The 24,188-nt window shown below is 45.6% G+C and overlaps 1 protein-coding gene across 11 annotated transcripts in view; it reads right to left on the bottom strand.

The window, feature by feature from the left end:
- The window catches only part of slc31a1 (solute carrier family 31 member 1), a 37,941-nt gene extending 18,775 nt beyond the window's left edge, over positions 1-19,166 (bottom strand). For 4 of the 11 annotated variants that reach the window (XM_055159890.1, XM_055159888.1, XM_055159889.1 and 1 more), the window contains exons 1-2: positions 18,972-19,166; positions 10,143-10,294 (exon numbers count right to left, since the gene is read on the bottom strand). The gene's annotated coding sequence lies outside the window, so the exon portion shown is untranslated. Of the gene's footprint in view, positions 1-10,142; positions 10,388-18,971 lie in introns of all 11 variants that reach the window. The other 7 variants (XR_008633037.1, XM_055159887.1, XM_055159893.1 and 4 more) reach the window with 6 other exon arrangements.
- Between the last annotated feature and the right edge of the window lie 5,022 nt (positions 19,167-24,188).

Raw genomic sequence — 24,188 nt, 5'->3', positions numbered from 1 at the left:
GCTGGAAAGGCAAAGCCGAATCGAAGGTTTCTCTTCTTAAGCTCCCCACAGACGCGCTGAAACTCCGCGCGCTGCCGACCAACTCCCTCCGCCAGGTCCGGAGTGAAGTAAATCCTCTTGTTGCCGTAGTAAATGTCCCTTTGGTCCTCGCGGCCGTAAGATCCGCTCCTTGTCTCGGTGGTTTAGAAAGTGCATTATCAGGGCTCTGGGGGTCCGCGTCTCCTCTTCTTTTCCCAAGCCTGTGCGCTCTTTCTATTGTAAAGTTGGGGTAGCGTGATTCGAGTCGCAGATAAAGTCTTTGGGATGATGCGTTCAAGAAAGTCCTCGGTGTCTTCTCCTTCCTCGCCCTCGGGCACTTCCACGAGCCTCAGACTGTTGATCTGGACTCAAGGTCCAGAAGTTTACTCTTCATGGTTTTGTTTTCCGCCCGCAGAGATTTCACCTCGGTTCTCAGCTCCGTCAGCTCGTCCGTATTGTCCGAAATGCGCTGCTCAGCCTCCGCGACGCCCAGGTCACGCCCGCCCAGGTCACGCCCGCCCAGGTCACGCCCGCCCAGGTCACCCAGGTCCGCCCCCCAGGTCACCCCCGCCCAGGTCCAGGTCCGCCCGCCCACGCCCGCCCAGGTCACACAGGCCGCCCAGGTCACGCCCGCCCAGGTCACGCCCGCCCAGGTCACACCCGCCCAGGTCACGCCCGCCCAGGTCACGCCCGCCCAGGTCCCTCTCAGGTCTCTCATGTCCGCATCCACTCTGTCAAATCTTGTGCTGTATTCTGATTTTATTTCTGCTTTTATGGACGTCATCTCAGCCTTGAGCTCGACTAACAGCCATTATCTGGTCAAGCGCTGCTTCTTTCTACCATCTTCTCTTCCGTCCGTGATGTGTAGTTCGTGGGGAGGTTGCAATCGGTCTGGATGTCGATATATTCTTTCCTTTTATTGTTTTTTTAGAGTTTGCCATTACTCACGGAGTTCTGTTCATTGATTTTGGGTTTGTGCGGGAATAGCAGGGCTGTTTGCTCAGAGTTGGCAGAGAAACTCAGCAGTGCGACTGACTACACCTGTGCCATCTTCGGAAGAATCGCGCTGTGGCTTTTTAAAGCGTTGTGGCGTTTGTTTTGCATTAAAATCGAGTCCCGCGGTCACTTCCGTTGTGGCTTTTGTGTTGTGTTGTGGCTTTGTGTTGTGTTGTGGCTTTGTGTTGTGTTGTGGCTTTGTGTTGTGTTGTGGCTTTGTGTTGTGTTGTCACGTCTGTATTTGTTGCGGCGTTTGTGTTTGTTGTGACCCTCTCTGCTTCTGTACCACAGAAAATCCGTTCAGCATCAGTAAACAAAACCAGACTGAACATAAAGCTCACTGTCCATTTTTGAGAAAATAAAAGGATTTTAAATGCGTCTGAAAAATGAGATGAAATAAAAGAGTGAACAAACGTCTCAAGTTCAGCATTAAGTCCCAAAACAAACTCATAATCCTCGTCTCTCGGACTCTGCTCACTTCAAACGACATTTCCTCGTCACAAACAAACTGGACAAACGGGTTTTTTGTTTCATTCAGAAGTTAAACTCACAAACAAACTGCACATTTAACACAACACACCAGCTCCTCTCAAACTCAAACTGAAAACGACCCGAGTCTGGGTCTGAGTCGGGGTCTGGGTCTGAGTCTGAGTCTAGGTCCAAGTCTGGGTCCGGGTCGGGGTCCGGGTCTGAGTCTAGGTCTGAGTCGGAGTCTAGGTCGGAGTCGGGGTCTGAGTCTGGGTCTGAGTCTAGGTCTGGGTTGGGGTCGGGGTCTGAGTCTAGGTCTGGGTCTGAGTCTAGGTCTGAGTCTAGGTCTGAGTCTGAGTCTAGGTCTGAGTCTGAGTCTAGGTCTGAGTCTGAGTCTAGGTCGGGGTCGGGGTCTGAGTCTAGGTCTGGGCCTAGACTCAGACCTAGGTCTGAGACTGAGTCCAGGTGTGAGTCTGGGTCTGAGTCTAGGTCCTAGAGTCCGGGTCCGAGTCCCAGAATGCCTCTGTCCTACCGTGTGCGGCGGCGGCGGCGGCGTCTCTCAGCTGCGTCCGTCTCAGCTCCGACTCACAAACCCCTCACTCTCTCTGCCATGTGACATCAGCAGCATCGCCTCCGTAACCACGGAAACCGCATCCAGACGCACGACCCTAATGCGATTGGCCGCCGGGCCCCGAGGCTAAACGAGCGCTCCGACCAATCAGATCACGGCGTTTAGGACAATTACGTAAAGGGCAAAATGTCTTTAACCCTCCAGACCCGATGTTCTTTTAAACCTTTTACCCCGAGTCGACTCGTACACATCCTTCTGTTCAACACACAATCTGCTGCTGCTGGAGTCGAGTCACGGAGTCGAGTCATGAGTCGAGTCGCGGAGTCGAGTCACGGAGTCGAGTCACGGAGTCGAGTCACGGAGTTGAGTCATGAAGTCGAGTCATGGAGTCGGGTCATGGAGTCGAGTCATGAGTCGAGTCACGGAGTCGGGTCACGAGTCGGGTCACGGAGTCAAGTCACAAGTCGGGTCACGGAGTCGAGTCACGAGTCAGGTCACGGAGTCGAGTCACGAGTCGGGTCACGGAGTCGGGTCATGTGGCTGGAATAAAAACTACAGGACCATAAATACACATGAAAAAACAAACTCTTTCACACAAACATGTACAAACTGTTTTTTGGACATAAAAAATTTCGGGCCTTAGCTACAAAAGTTCAAAATTTCAAGTGTGTAAATAAACTAAAAATCTCCTTATTGCCTCAAAACAAAACAAAAAAAAGTGCAATGTCCCCATGACTCGACTGGTGCAGGTCACAGACACGTCACTTGTGCATTTCCATGAGTTTATTAAATTTGGACTCAAATAAACCTGAACATAAAAATAACAAAGGACCAAGACGTGTCTTTTGTCTTTTATTTGATAAATTTCTGCAGAATCAGCCGTTCACAGGCCAAAACTGAAAACAAAAATGAATTAGCACCAGACAAAAGTTTGAGGAAATCAAACCAAAACCACAAAGACTAAACCAGGTCTAGACGAGGGTTTAATCCCAGGACCCGGGAAATCTGCTCAAAACTATTTCTCTCTTCCAGGAAAGATTATGACGAGAACCTGGGAAAACAGCCCAATAAAAAATCAAAAATCACAAATGGCTGGTGCATGTGTTTGTTGTTTTACAGAAACGTTGATGGGACGATGGAAATAATTTCAAATGTAAAAAAGAAATGAGTCATGTGATTTTTTTAAGTTTGGTTTTTGTAAAACATAAACAAATGTGACAAAGTTGAATTAAACACTTTATTATTCAATGTTTATTGAACGAACGAAAAGCAGAGAACGTATTAAAATGTTTTTAGTGTATTAAATGTTTTTAGTGTATTAAATGTTTTTAGTATATTAAATGTTTTTAGTGTATTAAATGTTTTTATGTTTTAAAGTTTTAAATGTGTATTAAATGTGTTTTAGTGTATTAAATGTTTTAAATGTTTTTTGTATTAAATGTTTTTAGTGTATTAAATGTTTTTAAATGTTTTTAGTGTATTAAATGTTTTTAGTATATTAAATGTTTTTAGTGTATTAAATGTTTTAGTGTATTAAATGTTTTTATTGTATTAAATGTTTTTAGTGTATTAATATTAAATGTTTTTAGTGTATTAAATGTTTTTTGTATTAAATGTTTTTAGTGTATTAAATGTTTTTAGTGTATTAAATGTTTTTAGTGTATTAAATGTTTTTAGTGTATTAAATGTTAAATTTTTTAGTATTAGTGTATTAAATGTTTTTAGTGTATTAAATGTTTTTAGTGTATTAAATGTTTTTAGTGTATTAAATGTTTTTAGTGTATTAAATGTTTTTAGTGTTTTAAATGTTTTTAGTGTATTAAATGTTTTTTGTGTATTAAATGTTTTTTGTATTAAATGTTTTTAGTGTATTAAATGTTTTAGTGTTTAAATGTGTATTAAATGTTTTTAGTGTATTAAATGTTATAATTAATGTTTTTGTTTTAAATGTTTTTAGTGTATTAAAATGTTTTTAGTGTATTAAATGTTTATTTATTTAAATGTTTTTAGTGTATTAAATGTTATTAAATGTTATTAAATGTTTTTATATTAAATGTTTTTTTAGTGTTTTAAATGTTTTTAGTGTATTAAATGTTTTAGTGTATTAAATGTTTTTAGTGTATTAAATGTTTTTTAGTGTTTTAAATGTTTTTAGTGTTTTAAATGTTTTTAGTGTATTAAATGTTTTTAGTGTATTAAATGTTTTTAGTGTATTAAATGTTTTTAGTGTATTAAATGTTTTTAGTATATTAAATGTTTTTATATTAAATGTTTTATATTAAATGTTTTAGTGTATTAAATGTTTTTAGTGTATTAAATGTTTTTAGTGTATTAAATGTTTTTAGTGTTTTAAATGTTTTTAGTGTATTAAATGTTTTTAGTGTATTAAATGTTTTTAGTATATTAAATGTTTTTTATTGTATTAAATGTTTTTAGTGTATTAAATGTTTTTAGTGTATTAAATGTTTTTAGTGTATTAAATGTTTTTAGTATATTAAATGTATATTAAATGTTTTTAGTGTATTAAATGTTTTTAGTGTATTAAATGTTTTTAGTGTATTAAATGTTTTTAGTGTATTAAATGTTTTTAGATGTGTATATTAATATAAATGTTTTTAGTATATTAAATGTTTTTAGTATATTAAATGTTTTTAGTGTATTAAATGTTTTTAGTGTATTAAATGTTTTTAGTATATTCAGATGTTTTTGGTGAAGTGTGAGAGGTTCTAATCTTGTGTGTGAGGATCTGCTGCTCCTGTTCCTCCTGCACCAATGTCACTTCACTCTACTGCACATGTCTCCTAAAGAAAGAGCCTCTGTTCTGTCTGTACACTTTTACAGACATAATTTTATATTTTTACAGACGTAATTTTACACTTTTACAAACATATTTTTAGACTTTTACAGACGTATTTTTACACTTTTACGTTACGTTTTAATGTCAGTCGATTGCACCGTTACTTCTGCACCACTCGACTATTTAACATTTAAACAACTGAACACAAATGAACACAAAAACTAAATCAGATTCTGCAGATTTACAAACTTTACAAAGTCATGAAATCTGCAGCTGAAAATGGAAATGGAGCAGCAGAAAGAAAGTTTGGAGTGAGAGAGAAACTTGTGACACCAGGAGGATGAACCGTGAAACTTTCCTCAAGTCACTGGATGATGGACAAAGTCTGGACTTCAGTGACACTGAAACATCCTGTCGGGATTCAGAAAGACACAAATAATTCAAACTGAACTGAGTCTGAGTCTGAGTCCGTTTCCCTCCGGAGGTCGAGGTCGAGTTGTTCAGAAGTGACACGAGGATGAAGAATTGAAGTGATTTAGTGATTTGGAGGGAAACTGAGAGTTTGTTCAACTTGTTCTGTTTTTAGTTTATCTGAAGAACTGTTCATATGTGAGAGTGTGAACAGTCTGTTCTTCTCTTCTGTTGGTTTTACTACAACTTCACTTCACAAACCAAATGTCCCGATCTCAGTTTATTAAATATATTTACCACAAAAAAGTCACACTTAAACTCTGGAGCCACTTAAAGTCACAAGACCAGGCTCCAAAAAATCTACAAAAACAACTGAACTTATTTCTTGTCCTGGGATTTGATTCATTTCATTTTTGGGGAAAATATTAAACTCTAGTCTGAACCAGGTCTGAACCAGGTCTGAACCAGGTCTGAACCAGGTCTGAACCAGGTCTGAACCAGGTCTGAACCGGGTCTGAACCCTGAACCGGGTTCTGAACCGGGTCTGAACCAGGTCTGAACCGGGTCTGAACCAGGTCTGAACAGGTCTGAAGCAGGACTGAACCAGGTCTGAACCAGGTCTGAACCAGGTCTAAACCAGGTCTGAACCAGGTCTGAACCAGGTCTAAACCAGGTCTGAACCAGGTCTGAACCAGGTCTGAACCAGGTCTGAACCAGGTCTGAACCGGGTCTGGACCAGGTCTGAAGCAGGTCTGAAGCAGGACTGAAGCAGGACTGAACCAGGTCTGAACCAGGTCTAAACCAGGTCTGAACCAGGTCTGAACCAGGTCTGAACCAGGTCTGAACCAGGTCTGAACCGGGTCTGGACCAGGTCTGAAGCAGGTCTGAAGCAGGACTGAACCAGGTCTGAACCAGGTCTAAACCAGGTCTGAACCGGGTCTGAACCAGGTCTGGACCAGGTCTGAACCAGGTCTGAACCAGGACTGAACCAGGACTGAACCAGGACTGAACCGGGACTGAACCAGGTCTGAACTGGGACTGAACCAGGTCTGAACCAGGTCTGAACCGGGTCTGGACCAGGTCTGAACCAGGTCTGAACCAGGTCTAAACCAGGTCTGAACCAGGTCTGAACCGGGTCTGGACCAGGTCTGAACCAGGTCTGAACCAGGTCTGAACCGGGTCTGAACCGGGTCTGGACCAGGTCTGAACCAGGTCTGAACCGGGTCTGAACCGGGACTGAACCGGGACTGAACCGGGACTGAACCAGGTCTGAACCAGGTCTGAACTGGGTCTGAACCAGGTCTGAACCAGGTCTGAACCAGGTCTGAACCAGGTCTGAACCAGGTCTGAACCAGGTCTGAACTGGACTGAACCAGGTCTGAACCAGGACTCTGAACCAGGTCTGAACCAGGTCTGAACTGGGACTGAACCAGGTCTGAACCAGGTCTGAACCAGGTCTGACCAGGTCTGAACCAGGTCTGAACCAGGTCTGAACCGGGTCTGAACCGGACTGAACCGGGACTGAACCGGGACTGAACCAGGTCTGAACCAGGTCTGAACTGGGACTGAACAGTCTGAACCAGGTTCTGAACCAGGTCTGAAACCAGGTCTGGACCAGGTCTGAACCAGGTCTGGACCAGGTCTGGACCAGGTCTGAAGCAGGTCTGAAGCAGGTCTGAAGCAGGTCAGGACTGAACCAGGACTGAACCAGGTCTGAACCGGGACTGAACCAGGTCTGAACCAGGTCTGAACCGGGACTGAACCAGGTCTGAACCAGGTCTGAACCAGGTCTGAACCAGGTCTGAACCAGGTCTGGACCAGGTCTGGACCAGGTCTGGACCAGGTCTGAAGCAGGTCTGAAGCAGGTCTGAACCAGGACTGAACCAGGACTGAACCAGGTCTGAACCGGGACTGAACCAGGTCTGAACCGGGACTGAACCAGGTCTGAACTGGGACTGAACCAGGTCTGAACCAGGTCTGAACCAGGTCTGAAGCAGGTCTGAACCAGGTCTGAACCGGGTCTGGACCAGGTCTGAAGTGGGTCACAGGTGAGGGTTTATCTGGTGTGACTTGTTCTTGAGGACAGGTGCTGGACTCTGGACTCATAAAGTTTCTCCATGTGGAGTTAAAAACAGTGACACGAGTCGAGGGTCAAACTCCTCCTGACGCCATCGTTCATAAACAAGACCTGTTCTCCAAACTGTTCCCCAAACTGTTCCCCAAACTGTTCTCCAGACTGTTCCCCAGACTGTTCTCCAGACTGTTCTCCAGACTGTTCCCCAAACTGTTCCCCAAACTGTTCCCCAGACTGTTCCCCAAACTGTTCTCCAAACTGTTCCCCAAACTGTTCCCCAGACTGTTCCTCAAACTGTTCCCCAGACTGTTCCCCAAACTGTTCTCCAAACTGTTCTCTACGTGTGCATTTGATGAATCTTTAATCTTTTATTTGTTTCTCGTTCCTTTGTTCCTGACGTTCTGCTGCTTGAAGGAGTCGCCTGAAAATCCAAACGTGTGTTTTCTTTTACATCGAGGCCTTGACCTTCACGTCGTACAGAGTCTCTGTTCAGGGTCCTCGCTCTTTTTCACTGACCACATTTCAAAACTGTTCCATGACTTTTCCATGACTACAGAGAGTTTTCCAGGACTTTCCAGCTCCTCCATGTGTAGAACTGATCAGAGTTTTAGTGTCGGTCTGAAACGTGAACTCTTTCCTCTCACTTCATGGTCTGGGATTATAGTTTTTGAACGTTCTAAATCCTGTCCGTGCATTTACCGTCGTCTCTTTTAAACTCAAGACGTTCAGAAATAATCAGCCTCATGAGAACTGAACACAACACTGGAGCTGCGGGAAAGAGACGCTAAAACGCCATAATTCCCCGAGTTTTCCAGGATTTCCATGAGCGTGGGAACCCGGACCGTTGAAGTCCATGAGCAGAAACAGAAACAGAAACTGAAACAGAAGCAGAGCTGAAGCGTCTTGGTTGAGTTTGTCTGAGTTCAGACTCGACGTTGAGCAGCAGAACTTCACCAAACCACACGACAAAACATCAAGATTCAAACAGACACCAGAAACAACACCGAGGAAACAACACCGAGGAAATAACACCGAGGAAACAACACCGAAGAAACAACACCGAAGAAACAACACCGAAGAAACAACTCCGAGGAAACAACACCGAGGAAAAACAACACCGAAGAAACAACACCGAAGAAACAACACCGAGGAAACAACACCGAGGAAACAACACCGAGGAAACAACACCGAAGAAACAACACCGAAGAAACAACACCGAAGAAACAACACCGAAGAAACAACACCAACACCGAGGAAACAACACCAACACCGAGGAAACAACACCGAGAAAGAAACAACACCGAAGAAACAACACCGAAGAAAAACAACACCGAGGAAACAACACGAGGAAACAACACCGAGGAAACAACACCGAGGAAACAACACCGAGGAAACAACACCGAAGAAACAACACGAAGAAACAACACCGAAGAAACAACACCGAGGAAATAACACCGAGGAAACAACACCGAAAGAAACAACACCGAGGAAACAACACCGAGGAAACAACACCGAGGAAACAACACCGAGGAAATAACACCGAGGAAACAACACCGAGGAAACAACACCGAGGAAACAACACCGAGGAAACAACACCGAGGAAACAACACCGAAGAAACAACACCGAAGAAACAACACCGAAGAAACACACCGAAGAAACAACACCGAAGAAACAAACACCGAGGAAACAACACCGAGGAAACAACACGAGGAAACAACACCGAAGAAACAACACCGAAGAAACAACACCGAGGAAATAACACCGAGGAAACAACACCGAGGAAACAACACCGAGGAAACAACACCGAAGAAACAACACCGAGGAAACAACACCGAGGAAACAACACCGAGGAAACAACACCGAGGAAACAACACCGAAGAAACAACACCGAGGAAACAACACCGAGGAAACAACACCGAGGAAACAACACCGAGGAAACAACACCGAAGAAACAACACCGAGGAAATAACACCGAGGAAACAACACCGAGGAAACAACACCGAGGAAACAACACCGAGGAAACAACACCGAAACAACACCGAAGAAACAACACCGAGGAAACAACACCGAGGAAACACAAACCGTTCACTCCACCTGGAAACACGAACAAATCTGTTTTTCTGTTTCAAATTAAAACTGAAACATGAAATAACAAACTTCACTTTTTATGATTTTTCCTTAATTCAAATTCAAAAAACGAACCAATGGAACACAGACCTCGTACGACCGGACGACGACACGGTCTGGTCCTGGTCTGGTCCTGGTCTGGTCCTGGTCTAGTCCTGGTCTAATCCTGGTCTAGTCCTGGTCTAGTCCTGGTCTAGTCCTGGTTTAGTCCTTTAGATTTAACTCTGAATCAAACTGAGTTTGTCTTTAAAAAGTTCATGTAAACACTTGAATGAAGATGAAGATGAAGATGAAGATGATGATGACTGAATCTTAATTCTGAACTAAGTGTTTGTTTTATTCTGATTTTGGTTCCTGGATCATGTTTGTGGTTTGTTCTCGTCGTGTCTCTGTCCAATCAGAACCTCCCCCAAAAAATAAAAACATCTCACCAGATTCACCAGTTTATTATTATTATTTTATTATTATTATTATTTTAATTATTATTATTATTTAATTATTAAATTAATAACAACATAATAATAATAATAATAATAATAATAATAATAATAATAATAATAATAATAATATATTATTATTATATTTCCATGGAAACAAAAAGAGAAGATTTTAACTCTGGAATATTTCATTAAGAATGAAAAAACATCACGTCAATGTGGACACTCAGTCCTACACCTACCTCAGGACGTCTGGATCGGGTCTGGATCGGGTCTGGATCGGGTCTGGATCGGGTCTGGATCGGGTCTGGATCAGGTCTGGATCGGTCTGGATCGGGTCTGGATCAGGTCTGGATCAGGTCTGGATCAGGTCTGGATCAGGTCTGGATCAGGTCTGATGGTGTGAGGACATAAACAGGGACAGTCAGATCATTTTGACCAATGACAGTTCAACTGTTGAGTCTGTCCCAGCCCCAGTGTCACAGACCTGATAAAAACAATAATAAAACAATAAAACAATAATAAAAACAATAATAAAACGATAATAAAACGGTAATAAAACGATAATAAAGCTGTAATGTTGATGTGGCGTCTTCTGACGTTTGGACTTTGAGGCGTCGTGATAAACCTGGGGTCTGGATCCCTGTGTCATCAATATCAAATATCGAATATCGAATATCAGATTCTGCTGATATCGCACACACACACACACACACACACACACACAAACTGTCAACGTTTGTGTTTGGTTTGTGCTGTTAAAAGTTTTTGGTGATTCAGATTTGAACAGTTTTATTTTGGGCGATGACGCAAAACAGCAAAATTTAAATGAACAAAATTAAACAAACGTTTGTGTTTTGTGTTGGTTTGTGTTTGTGTTGTGAATGATCCTAGGAGCTCTGGGGTCAGGTCCTGGGGTCAGGTCCTGGGGTCAGGTCCTGGGGGTCAGGTCCTGGGGGTCAGGTCCTGGGGTCAGGTCCTGGGGGTCAGGTCCTGGGGGTCAGGGTCAGGTCCTGGGGTCAGGTCCTGGGGTCAGGTCCTGGGTCAGGTCCTGGGGGTCAGGTCCTGGGGGTCAGGGTCAGGTCCTGGGGTCAGGGGTCAGGTCCTGGGGTCAGGTCCTGGGGGTCAGGTCCTGGGGTCAGGTCAGGGTCAGGTCCTGGGGGTCAGGTCCTGGGGGTCAGGTCCTGGGGGTCAGGGTCAGGTCCTGGGGTCAGGTCCTGGGGTCAGGTCAGACGCGCCATATGATGAGTGAATCAACGAGGCCAGATACGTCGCCCAGATCGGCGTCACCGGGGGCCCACCCTGGAGCCAGGCCTGGGGCGGGTGCTCACCAGCGAGCGCCTGGTGGACGGGTCTTCCCCCACAGGGCCACCCATATGGGGCCAGTGCAGAGGGATCTGAGCAGCAGTCGACAGCGGGGGCCTCGATCTCTGGACATGGAGACTGTGGCTCTGGGGACATGTCGCCTCGCTGGGGGGAGGAGCCTGAGCTTGTGCAGGAGGTTGAACGTTAACGACCAGATACAGTCGACCTCAACCTCCAGCACAGTTTGGGCTCTGGAACCAAACTCTTGGAGGAGCTGGACTCTGTTTCTCTGGTGTCGGGAAGGGGGGGTCGTGTGTTGGAGTTCGAGAGGGTCGAGTCCCTGCACCTTCAGGTCGGGGACACGTCTCTCACTGTGGTGTCGCCTTCGGGCCCAACAGCAGTGCAGAGTACTCGAGTACCCGACCTTCTGCCAGACCCTGGGAGGGACTAGACAGTTCACCGACCGGAGACTCTGTTGTTCTACTGGGGTTAGGGTTACGTCCTCCTGATCTGAACCTCAGTCATGTTCTGTTATTGAATTTCTGTGTGAGTCACAGTTTGTCCAGAACCAACACCATGTTCAGCACAAGGTCCATCAGAGCACGTGGCACCAGGACGATCTCCGACCGGAGGTCGATGATGGACTTTGTAGTCGTGTCGTCTGACCTCCGGCCGCGTGTCTTGGACACTCGGGTGAAGAGAGGGGCTGAGCTGTCAACTGATCACCACCTGGTTGTGAGTTGGGTTCGCTGGAGGAGGAGGAAGCCGGAAAGACCTGGCAGGCCCAAGCGTGTAGTGAGGGTCTGTTGGGAACGTCTGGCAGAGCCTCTGTCAAAGGGACTTTCAACTCGCACCTCCAGGAGCTTCTCCCAGATTCCGGGGGAGGCTGGAGATATGGAGTCCGAGTGGGCTTCATTCTCGGCCTCTATTGTCGATGCAGCTGCTCGGAGCTGTGGGCGTAAGGTCTGTGGTGCCTGTCGCGGCGGCAATCCCCGAACCCGGTGGTGGACATCGGAAGTAAGGGATGCTGTCAAGCTGAAGAAGGAGTCCTATCGGGCCTTGCTGGCTCGGGGGACTCCTGAAGCAGCTGACAGGTACCGGCGGGCCAAGCGTGCTGCAGCCCGTGTGGTCGCGGAGGCAAAAACTCAGAGCTGGGAGGAGTTCGGGGAGGCCATGGAGAAGGACTATCGGACGGCCTCAAAGAGATTCTGTCAAACCGTCCGGCGCCTCAGGAGGGGGAAGTAGTTCTTCACCAACACTGTTTACAGTGCGGGGGGAGAAGCTGCTGACCTCGACTGGGGACGTTGTCGGACGGTGGAAGGAAAACTTTGAGAATCTCCTCAATCCCACCGTCACGTCTTCCGAGGAGGAAGTCGAGGTTGGGGACTCGGAAGTGGACTCATCCGTCACCCTGAAGTCGCTGAGGTGGTTAAAGTTTCTCGGTGGTTCTGGGGTGGATGATCCGTCCTGAGTACCTGAAGTCTCTGGATGTTGTGGGTCTTGGCTGACACGCCTCTTCAACATCGCGTGGCGGTCGGGGACAGTACCTCTGGACTGGCAAACCGGGGTGGTGGTCCCTCTGTAAAAAAAGGGAGAGGAGGGTTTGATCCAACTACAGGGGAATCACACTCCTCAGCCTTCCCGGTAAGGTCTATGCCAGGGACTGGAGAGGAGAATTCGGCCGATAGTCGAACCTCAGATCCAGGAGGAGCAGTGTGGTTTTGGTCCTGGCGGTGGAACACTGGACCAGCTCTACACTCTCCATCGGTGCTCGAGGTTCATGGGAGTTTGCCCAACCAGTCCACATGTGCATTGGACCGTGTCCCTCGTGGTGTCCTGTGGGGGGCGCTCTGGGAGTCTGGGGTCCGGTCCCTGTATGACCGGAGCAGGAGCTGTGTTCATTGCCGGCAGTAAGTCAGACCTGTTCCCGGTGCATGTTGGACTCTGCCAGGGCTGCACCTGTCACCGGTTCTGTTCATTGTGTTTATGGACAGAATTTCTAGGTGCAGTCAGGGGCTGGAGGGTCCGGTTTGGGGACCACAGGATCTCATCTCTACTGTTTGCAGATGATGTTGCTGGTTGTCTTCATCAGACCAGGACCTGCAGCACTGGGGCAGTTTGACCCGAGTGTGAAGCTGCTGGGATGAAGATCGGCTCCTCCAAATCCGACGGTCATGGTTCTCGACCAGAAAAAAGGTGTCTTGCCCTCTCCGGGCGGGTGGGGAGTCTTTGCCTTCAAGTGGAGGAGTTCAAGTATCTCGGGGTCTTGTTCTCGAGTGAGGGAAGGACGGAACGTGAGATTGACAGGTGGACAGGTGCAGCGTGGGCAGATTGACAGGTGGACAGGTGCAGCGTCTGCAGTGATGCGGTCGCTGTATCGGTCGTTGTGGTGAAGAGGAGCTGAGTCGAAAGGCGAAGCTCTCGATTTACCGGTCAGTCTTCGTTCCTCCTCTCACCTCTGGTCATGAGCTCTGGGTAGTGACCGAAAGGACGAGATCGTGGATACAAGCGCTCGAAATGAGTTTCCTCCGCAGGGCGTCTGGGCGTCTCCCTTAGAGACAGAGGTCGGAGTAGAGCCGCTGCTCCTCCACGTGGAGAGGAGCGTCTGAGGGGAGGACGTCTGTTCTGACGTCTCCTGGACGTGTCCCTCAGGAGGTGTTCATGTCCCACCGGGAGGAGGCCCCGGGGAAGACCCAGGACACACTGGAGGGACGATGTCTCTGGACTGGACTGGGAACACCTCAGGTCCCACTGGAGGAGCTGGAGGAAGTGTCTGGGGTGAAGGAAGTCTGGGAGTCTCTGTTCAGACTGATGCCCCCGAGACCCGACCCCAGAGAAGAAGAACATGGAGGATGTTTGGTTTTGTGATTGTTGTGTTGTTTTCTGTCTGTTTTCATTTGTGTGAGTTTATTTTTAAAATGATTCCTGATTATTTTTGTGTAAATTATATTTTGTTCATTTGTGTTCAGTTGACGACAGAAACTTTAATAAAACTCCACAAAACGAGTGAAGAAAAACGAGCCGAGTTTGTGGAAAAGTGTGTGATTTTTAAACATCTGAATCTAAAGTGAGTTCAAGACTCTGCACACTTTTCCAAAGTGTAAATTTTCTGGAATATTTCAGTCTAGATTTTATTATTTCATGTTTGCCCCTGGAAAAAAAACAAACTTCAACTAAAAAACATTTTTACAAATAAACAGCAAGACATAAAAACTGTTTTTGTTTTGTTTTTTTTCTTCTTAAAGTTTGATAGAATTTCACTCTTTTGTCAAACACGACTCAAACTCTCAGCTCAAGTTTATTTTTATAAAAACATGTGAAAACTTTTCTCTTTAACGTTTCACTTTTCTGTCAAAACTTTTACAGAAACTTTTCACTGAAACATCAGAGTCTGAACTTTACAGAGTCGATATCGATCCATCGATACCAGTCGATATCGATCCCAACCTGACTCTAACACAACGAGAGGACGAGAGGACGAGGACGAGAGGACGAGAGGACGAGAGGAGGACGAGAGGACGAGAGAGGACGAGAGGACGAGAGGACAAGAGGACAAGAGGAGGACGAGAGGACAAGAGGAGGACAGAGGACATGAGGACAGAAGGACATGAGGACATGAGGACATCATGAGGACATGAGGAGGACATGAGGAGGACATGAGGACAGAAGGACATGAGGACATGAGGAGGACATGAGGACATGAGGAGGAATGAGGACATGAGGAGGACATGAGGACATGAGGACAGAGGACATGAGGACATGAGGAGGACATGAGGACATGAGGACATGAGGACATGAGGACAGGAGGAGAGGAGGACATGAGGACAGGAGGACATGAGGAGGACAGAAGGACATGAGGACAGGAGGACATGAGGACAGGACATGAGGACATGAGGACATGAGGAGGACAGGAGGACAGGAGGAGGACAGAAGGACATGAGGACATGAGGAGGACAGGAGGAGGACAGGAGGACAGGAGGAGGACAGAAGGACATGAGACAGGAGGACAGGAGGACATGAGGAGGACAGGAGAGACAGGAGGAGGACAGGAGGAGGACAGGAGGAGGACAGGAGGAGGACAGGAGGACAGGAGGAGGACAGGAGGACAGGAGGACAGGAGGAGGACAGGAGGACAGGAGGAGGACAGGAGGAGGAGGAGGACAGGAGGACAGGAGGAGGACAGGAGGACAGGAGGACAGGAGGAGGACAGGAGGACAGGAGGACATGAGGAGGACAGGAGGAGGACAGAGGAGGACAGGAGGACATGAGGAGGACAGGAGAAGGACAGGAGGAGGACAGGAGGAGGACAGGAGGAGGACATGAGGAGGACAGGAGAGGAGGACAGGAGGAGGACATGAGGAGGACAGGAGGAGGACAGGAGGACAGGACAGGACAGGACAGGAGGACATGAGGAGGACATGAGGAGGACATGAGGACATGAGGAGGACAGGAGGACATGAGGAGGACATGAGGAGGACAGGAGGACATGAGGAGGACAGGAGGACAGGAGGTGAGGAGGACAGGAGGAGGACAGGAGGAGGACATGAGGACATGAGGAGGACAGGAGGAGGACAGGAGGACATGAGGAGGACAGGAGGACATGAGAGGACAGGAGGACATGAGGAGGACAGGAGGAGGACAGGAGGAGGACAGGAGGAGGACAGGAAGGAGGACAGGAGGACATGAGGAGGACAGGAGGAGGACAGGAGAAGGACATGAGGAGGACAGGAGGATGAGGAGGACAGGAGGACATGAGGAGGACAGGAGGACGAGGAGGAGGACATGAGGAGGACAGGAGGAGGACAGGAGGACATGAGGAGGACAGGAGGAGGACAGGAGGACATGAGGAGGACAGGAGGAGGACAGGAGGACATGAGGAGAGGACAGGAGGAGGACAGGAGGAGGACAGGAGGAGGACAGGAGGACATGAGGACAGGAGGACATGAGGAGACATGAGGACAATAGGACATGAGGGTCAGTGCAGTGGGACCTGCAGGTCTCCAACACAATGAACAATACAAAGTCAAATAAACAAGAGACCGAGACTCAGAACTAAACCAGGACTAAACCAGGACTAAACCTGGACTAAACCTGGACTAAACCAGGACTAAACCAGGACTAAACCAGAGACTTAAACCTGGACTAAACCTGGACTAAACCTGGACTAAACCTGGACTAAACCTGGACTAAACCAAGACTAAAGCAGGACTAAAGCAGAACTAAACCAGGACTAAACCAGGTCTAAACCAGAACTACACTGTGGTCCAAGTCCTTGTGTGGTCCTAGTCCAGGGTTTCCCCAGTTTATCCCAAATGTAAGACTTTTTAAAGACTTTTTAAAGACTTTTTAAAGACTTTTTAAAGACTTTTTAAAGACTTTTTAAAGACTTTTTAAAGACTTTTTAAAGCCTTTTTAATGAACTAAATGAAAATGAAAACCAACATCTGAGCGATGATACGACTGAAAAACTCCAGCTCCAATTCTAATAAACAAACTACAAACAAACAAACAAACTACAAACAAACAAACAAACTACAAACAAACAAACAAACAAACTACACCAGTTGGGCGTGTGGAACATCAGAGCGTCTGTGGATTAAACCTTCTTCTTCTTCATGATCTTCGTCTTCTTCAACTCGACTCATGTTTATGAACAAACCAAAGTTTGGTTCAAATTAAACGTTCAGTCACGTTACATGATTTCATCTTGTTCTTGTTTGTTTGTTTGTTTGTTTGTTTGTTTGTTTGTTTTTGCGCACTGAGGCTCGAGTGAGTTTATAAAAACAGATTTATGTTCATGTAAAACTTTTGTGAACAAACTCAGAGTTGAAACAGAATTTAAGAGTTTTTAAGACTTTCAATAAGGAACATGATGTTTATTGTGTTTGTGACGTTTGTGTTTGTGACGTTTGTGACGTTTGTGTTTGTGACGTTTGTGACGTTTGTGTTTGTGACGTTTGTGATGTTTGTGTTTGTGACGTTTGTGATGTTTGTGTTTGTGACGTTTGTGACGTTTGTGACGTTTGTGTTTGTGACGTTTGTGTTTGTGACGTTTGTGACGTTTGTTTTGTGACGTTTGTGACGTTTGTGTTTGTGACGTTTGTGATGTTTGTGTTTGTGACGTTTGTGTTTGTGACGTTTGTGATGTTTGTGTTTGTGACGTTTGTGTTTGTGTGTTTGTGACGTTTGTGACGTTTGTGACGTTTGTGATGTTTGTGTTTGTGATGTTTGTGTTTGTGATGTTTGTGTTTGTGTTTGTGTTTGTGTTTGTGACGTTTGTGTTTGTGACGTTTGTGTTTGTGACGTTTGTGTTTGTGTTTGTGATGTTTGTGACGTTTGTGTTTGTGTTTGTGTTTGTGACGTTTGTGTTTGTGACGTTTGTGTTTGTGACGTTTGTGTTTGTGACGTTTGTGTTTGTGTGTTTGTGTTTGTGATGTTTGTGTTTGTGACGTTTGTGTTTGTGACGTTTGTGTTTGTGATGTTTGTGTTTGTGATTGTGTTTGTGTTTGTGTTTGTGACGTTTGTGTTTGTGACGTTTGTGTTTGTGACGTTTGTGTTTGTGACGTTTGTGTTTGTGATGTTTGTGTTTGTGATGTTTGTGTTTGTGATGTTTGTGTTTGTGGTGTTTGTGACGTTTGTGATGTTTGTGTTTGTGTTTGTGTTTGTGATGTTTGTGTTTGTGATGTTTGTGTTTGTGATGTTTGTGTTTGTGATGTTTGTGTTTGTGATGTTTGTGTTTGTGATGTTTGTGTTTGTGTTTGTGACGTTTGTGTTTGTGACGTTTGTGTTTGTGATGTTTGTGTGTTTGTGTTTGTGATGTTTGTGTTTGTGATGTTGTGTTTGTGTTGTTTTGTGTTTGTGTTTGTGATGTTTGTGTAAAAATCTCAGACTTTAGTTTCACTCGCTGAAAAAAACACTGATGTTCAAGGAAAACAAATCCACAAAGATTTTATTGACAAAACCAAAGGCGGCGAGATTTTTAACCACGACCAGAAAAACGGTGTTTGCACTTTTTAAGTCACGTGACCTGGAGAATTTTAAAAAGACCAAAAAAAACCAAACATGAATGAAATAACCTAAAAAGACATCAAAAAGGACTAAAACAGAACTAAACCAGGACCGAACTGAACCAGGACTGAACCAGGGAACCAGGACTAAACCAGGACTAAACCAGAACTAAACCAGGACCCAAAAAGGACTAAACCAGAACTAAACCAGGACCCAAAAAGGACTAAAACAGAACTAAACCAGGACCGAACTGAAGCAGGACTAAACCAGGACTATAAGAGGACTAAATCAGGACTGAACAAGAACTGAACCCGGTCTAAACCTGGACTAAACCGGGTCTACAGCGGGTCTAAACCGGGTTTAGACCGGGTTTAGACCTGGTTTAGACCTGGTTTAGACCGGGTTTAGACCGGGTTTAGACCTGGTTTAGACCTGGTTTAGACCTGGTTTAGACCTGGTTTAGACCGGGTTTAGACCTGGTTTAGACCGGGTTTAGACCTGGTTTAGACCGGGTTTAGACCTGGTTTAGACCTGGTTTAGACCTGGTTTAGACCTGGTTTAGACCTGGTTTAGACCTGGTTTAGACCTGGTTTAGACCTGGTTTAGACCTGGTTTAGACCTGGTTTAGACCTGGTTTAGACCGGGTTTAGACCGGGTTTAGACCTGGTTTAGACCTGGTTTAGACCTGGTTTAGTCCTGGTTTAGACCGGGTCTGGACGCAGGTAGAGGTCAGCGCCGCTCGTGGACGCGCTTCTCACCTTCAGATCTCGCGTGTTTTGCTCCGTCGTGTTTTTCCTTCAGGTTTCGTGAGATTTCAGGATCCGGATCTTTGCAGTTTTCGCACAAACTCCTGAAATGTTCCGCATTAATCCCGAACTCCGCCGAAGTGGATTTAACCCTCGGACTCCGGACACTTCCACGTCTCTGCGTCTGACGTCAGCGCGCAACGGCACCACGTCTGCCACGTGGATGCGCGCGCGGTCAGGTGACGTGCGCGTGCTCATAATCCCCTGAAACTTTTTGAAATGTTTTTTATTTTATTTTATTTATTTTAAATCTCGTCTACGACAAACTGCACATTTAGACTCTCCTCCTGAATCCCTCTGATGCACCTCGTGACGTCATCATGTGGTGCTACAGGAAGTGCTCCACTGTGTTTTTAAACTCCACACTTCACCTTCACTAGAATCACCTGGATCATGGACTCGTCGATCTCGACTGAACCCAAGAGAAAAGGAGCTGTTCACTTGATGACATCACGAGGTGGAGCAGGTCAAAGGCCGTTTGAATATGAAAAAAAAAATATTATCGGTTTTATTTTGGTCAAAACTGAAATCACATTTATTAAAACATTTAGAGTTTAGTTACATGGTGCATTTCTTCAACATTTCTCTCTCAAAACTTTAAAAATAAAGATCAGATTTAAAAGTGAAGATCAGTTTTACAAAGAACAAAACAGAAAATGAATCAAATCAACTTTGAACAGAAAATAAAAGAAAAACAAAAATAAACTTTATGTCCGACTCCTCCACAATTAAACAAAGAAATAAAACGATTTATATCAAAATATCAACAAATAAACTTTGACAAGGGAACTTTAGAACCCCCCCACTCCTCTGGGTTCTGTGTTCTATGTTCTGTGGGTTCTGTGGTGTTCTGTGGGTTCTGTGTTCTGTGTTTCTGTGGGTTCTGTTGGTTCTATGTTCTGTGTTCTGTGGGTTCTGTGGGTTCTATGTTCTGTGGGTTCTAGTTCTGTGTTCTGTTCTGTTGTTCTGTGGGTTCTGTGGGTTCTATGTTCTGTGGGTTCTATGTTCTGTGGGTTCTATGTTCTGTGTTCTGTGGGTTCTATGTTCCACAGTCACTCCTGCAGAACCGAGCCGAGCCGCGGGAGCGTCGTGTTTTGGGGGGTCGTTGTTCTGCACATGTGACGGGGCCACTGCACCAGGACCACGGAGTGTGAGATTCTGGAGAACGACCTCCTTCCCTCAGTTAGAACATTGAAGATGTGTCGAGTCTGAGTCCAACATGACAATGACCCGAAGCACACGGCCAGGAGAACCAAGGAGAACCAAGAAGAACCAAGGAGAACCAAGAAGAACCAAGGAGAACCAAGAAGAACCAAGGAGAACCAAGGAGAACCAAGAAGAACCAAGGAGAACCAAGGAGAACCAAGAGAACCAAGGAGAACCAAGGAGAACCAAGAAGAACCAAGGAGAACCAAGAGAACCAAGAAGAACCAAGGAGAACCAAGGAGAACCAAGGAGAACCAAGGAGAACCAAGAAGAACCAAGGAGAACCAAGAACCAGGAGAACCAAGGAGAACCAAGAAGAACCAAGGAGGAGAACCAAGGAGAACAAGAAGAACAAGGAGAACCAAGGAGAACCAAGAAAAAACAAGAACCAAGGAGAACCAAGAAGAACCAAGAAGAACCAGGAGAACCCAGGAGAACCCAGGAGAACCCAGGCGTGGCTGTGTAAGAAGCACATGGAGGTTCTGGCCCAGAACGTCTTAGTGTTTTGTTCCTCAGCGACAGAACTCTGACTGATGTAGAGCAGATCTGTGGAGGAGCGAGCCAGACTCCTCCTGCAGTGTCAGAGTAATCAGAGTACAAGTACCAGAGTAATCAGAGTACAAGTACCAGAGTAATCAGAGTACAAGTACCAGAGTAATCAGAGTACAAGTACCAGAGTAATCAGAGTAACAAGTACAGAACAGAGAATATGAGTAACTGTATTCAGTTACAGTTACTGTTTCAATGAGTGGGAACTGGATTACAGTTACTTTGTTCAAATAAATGGATTAAACAGAGAACTACTAAACCAGGAACTAAACCAGGACTAAACCAGACTAAACCAGAACTAAACCAGAACTAAACCAGGACTAACCAGGACTAAACCAGGACTAAACCAGGACTAAACCAGAACTAAACCAGGACTAAAACCAGGACTAAACCAGAACTAAACCAGGACTAAACCAGGACTAAACCAGGACTAAAAAAAACCAGGACTAAACCAGGACTAAACCAGACTAAACCAGGACTAAACCAGGACTAAAGAACTAAACCAGAACTAAACCAGGACTAAACCAGGACAAACCAGGACTAAACCAGAACTAAACCAGGACTAAACTAAAAACCAGACTAAACCACTAAACCAGGTCTAAACCAGGACTAAACCAGACTACTAAACCAGACTAAACCAGGACTAAACCAGGACTAAACCAGGACTAAACCAGGACTAAACTAAACCAGAACTAAACCAGGACTAAACCAGGACTAAACCAGACTAAACCAGGAACTAAACCAGGACTAAAACCAGAACTAAAACCAGGACTAAACCAGACTAAACCAGAACTAAACCAGGACTAAACCAGGACTAAACCAGGACTAAACCAGGACTAAACCAGAACTTAAACCAGGACTAAACCAGGACTAAACCAGGACTAAACCAGGACTAACCAGACTAAACCAGGACTAAACCAGGACTAAACCAGGACTAAACCAGGACTAAACCAGAACTAAACCAGGTCTAAACCAGGACTAAACCCAGGGACTAAACCCTAACCAGTCTAAAACCAGACTAAACCAGGACTAAACCAGAACTAAAACCAAAACCAGGACTAAACCAGGACTAAACCAGACTAAACCAGAACTAAACCAGGTCTAAACCAGACTAAACCAGGACTAAACCAGAACTAAACCAGGTCTAAACCAGGACTAAACCAGGACTAAACCAGGACTAAACCAGGACTAAACCAGGACTAAACCAGGACTAAACCAGGAACTAAACCAGGACCTAAAACCAGGACTAAACCAGAACTAAACCAGGTCTAAACCAAACGAACCAGGACTAAACCAGAACTAAACCAGGACTAAACCAGGACTAAACCAGACTAAACCAGGACTAAACCAGAACTAAACCAGGTCTAAACCAGGACTAAACCAGAACTAAACCAGGTCTAAACCAGGACTAAACCAGGACTAAACCAGGACTAAACCAGGACTAAACCAGAACTAAACCAGGTCTAAACCAGGACTAAACCAGGACTAAACCAGAAACTAAACCAGACTAAACCAGGTCTAAACCAGAACTAAACCAGGACTAAACCAGGACTAAACCAGAACTAAACCAGGACTAAACCAGGACTAAACCAGAACTAAACCAGGACTAAACCAGGACTAAACCAGACTAAACCAGACTAACCAGACTAAACCAGACTAAACCAGGACTAAACCAGGACTAAACCAGGAACTAAACCAGGTCTAAACCAGGACTAAACCAGGACTAAACCAGGAACTAAACCAGGACTAAACCAGGACTAAACCAGGACTAAACCAGGACTAAACCAGAACTAAACCAGGACTAAACCAGGACTAAACCAGGACTAAACCAGGACTAAACCAGGACTAAACCAGGACTAAACCAGGACTAAACCAGGACTAAACCAGGTCTAAACCAGGTCTAAACCAGGACTAAACCAGGACTAAACCAGGACTAAACCAGACTAAACCAGAACTAAACCAGGACTAAACCAGGACTAAACCAGGACTAAACCAGAACTAAACCAGGACTAAACCAGGACTAAACCAGAACTAAACCAGGTCTAAACCAGGACTAAACCAGGACTAAACCAGAACTAAACCAGGACTAAACCAGAACTAAACCAGAACTAAACCAGGACTAAACCAGGACTAAACCAGGACTAAACCAGAACTAAACCAGGACTAAACCAGAACTAAACCAGGACTAAACCAGGACTAAACCAGACTAAACCAGACTAAACCAGAACTAAACCAGGACTAAACCAGGACTAAACCAGGACTAAACCAGGAACTAAACCAGAACTAAACCAGGACTAAACCAGAACTAAACCAGGACTAAACCAGGACTAAACCAGGACTAAACCAGGTCTAAACCAGAACTAAACCAGGACTAAACCAGGTCTAAACCAGAACTAAACCAGGACTAAACCAGGTCTAAACCAGGACTAAATCCTGCTGTGTGGACGTGTTTCTTCGTCTTTTATCAATAATATTTTTAATTTGGTTCAGTAAAATCTGGACTTTTTATTTTCTTTTATCAGATAAAACTTCTTATGTGAAGATTTCCTCGTCTTTGTTTCTCTACAACAAATCAAGTAATCCAAAGTAATCAGATTACATTACTCACTTTAAGTCATTTAATGGATTCTGTTACAAACTACATTGTGGAGTATGTAATCTGTAATCAGTAGGGGATTACATTTTCAAAGTAACTTCCTGAGTACAGCACAAAATATTAACTCTGCTGTTTAAATCTGAGTTTAAATCTTTATTTGCTGCTGAATCAAATAAATAAATAAATAAATAAATAAATAAATAAATCCAAACTCAGACGTCGTGTTTTGTGGAGTTTTGTTTAGTCAGATTCTGTCCCAGTGGAGATGAACGTTGAGGAACATCTGACACAAAGAACCACTCCAGACCCTCCAGACCCTCCAGACCCTCCAGACAGACCTCCAGACTCTCCAGACCCTCCAGACCAGACTCTCCAGACCCTCCAGACCCTCCAGACCTCCAGACCCTCCAGACTCTCCAGACCCTCCAGACCCTCCAGACCCTCCAGACCCTCCAGACCCTCCAGACCCTCCAGACCCTCCAGACCCTCCAGACCTCCAGACCTCCAGACCTCTCCAGACCCTCCAGACCCTCCAGACCCTCTCCAGACCCTCCAGACCTCTCCAGACCCTCCAGACCCTCCAGACCCTCCAGACCCTCCAGACCTCCAGACCCTCCAGACCCTCCAGACTCTCCAGACAGACCCTCCAGACCCTGCAGACCCTCCAGACCCTCCAGACCCTCCAGACCCTCCAGACCCTCTCCAGACCCTCCAGACTCCAGACCCTCCAGACCCTCCAGACCCTCCAGACCCTCCAGACCCTCCAGACCCTCCAGACCCTCCAGACCCTCCAGACCCTCCAGACCCTCCAGACTCTC

Source organism: Boleophthalmus pectinirostris, unplaced genomic scaffold (assembly GCF_026225935.1).
Source record: "Boleophthalmus pectinirostris isolate CB_2022bp ecotype Guang Dong unplaced genomic scaffold, ASM2622593v1 HiC_scaffold_2825, whole genome shotgun sequence".
In the NCBI taxonomy this organism is placed as follows: domain Eukaryota; kingdom Metazoa; phylum Chordata; class Actinopteri; order Gobiiformes; family Gobiidae; genus Boleophthalmus; species Boleophthalmus pectinirostris.
The sequence above is the reverse complement of the archived record's forward strand: the minus strand, read 5'-3'. Positions and strand labels throughout refer to the sequence as shown.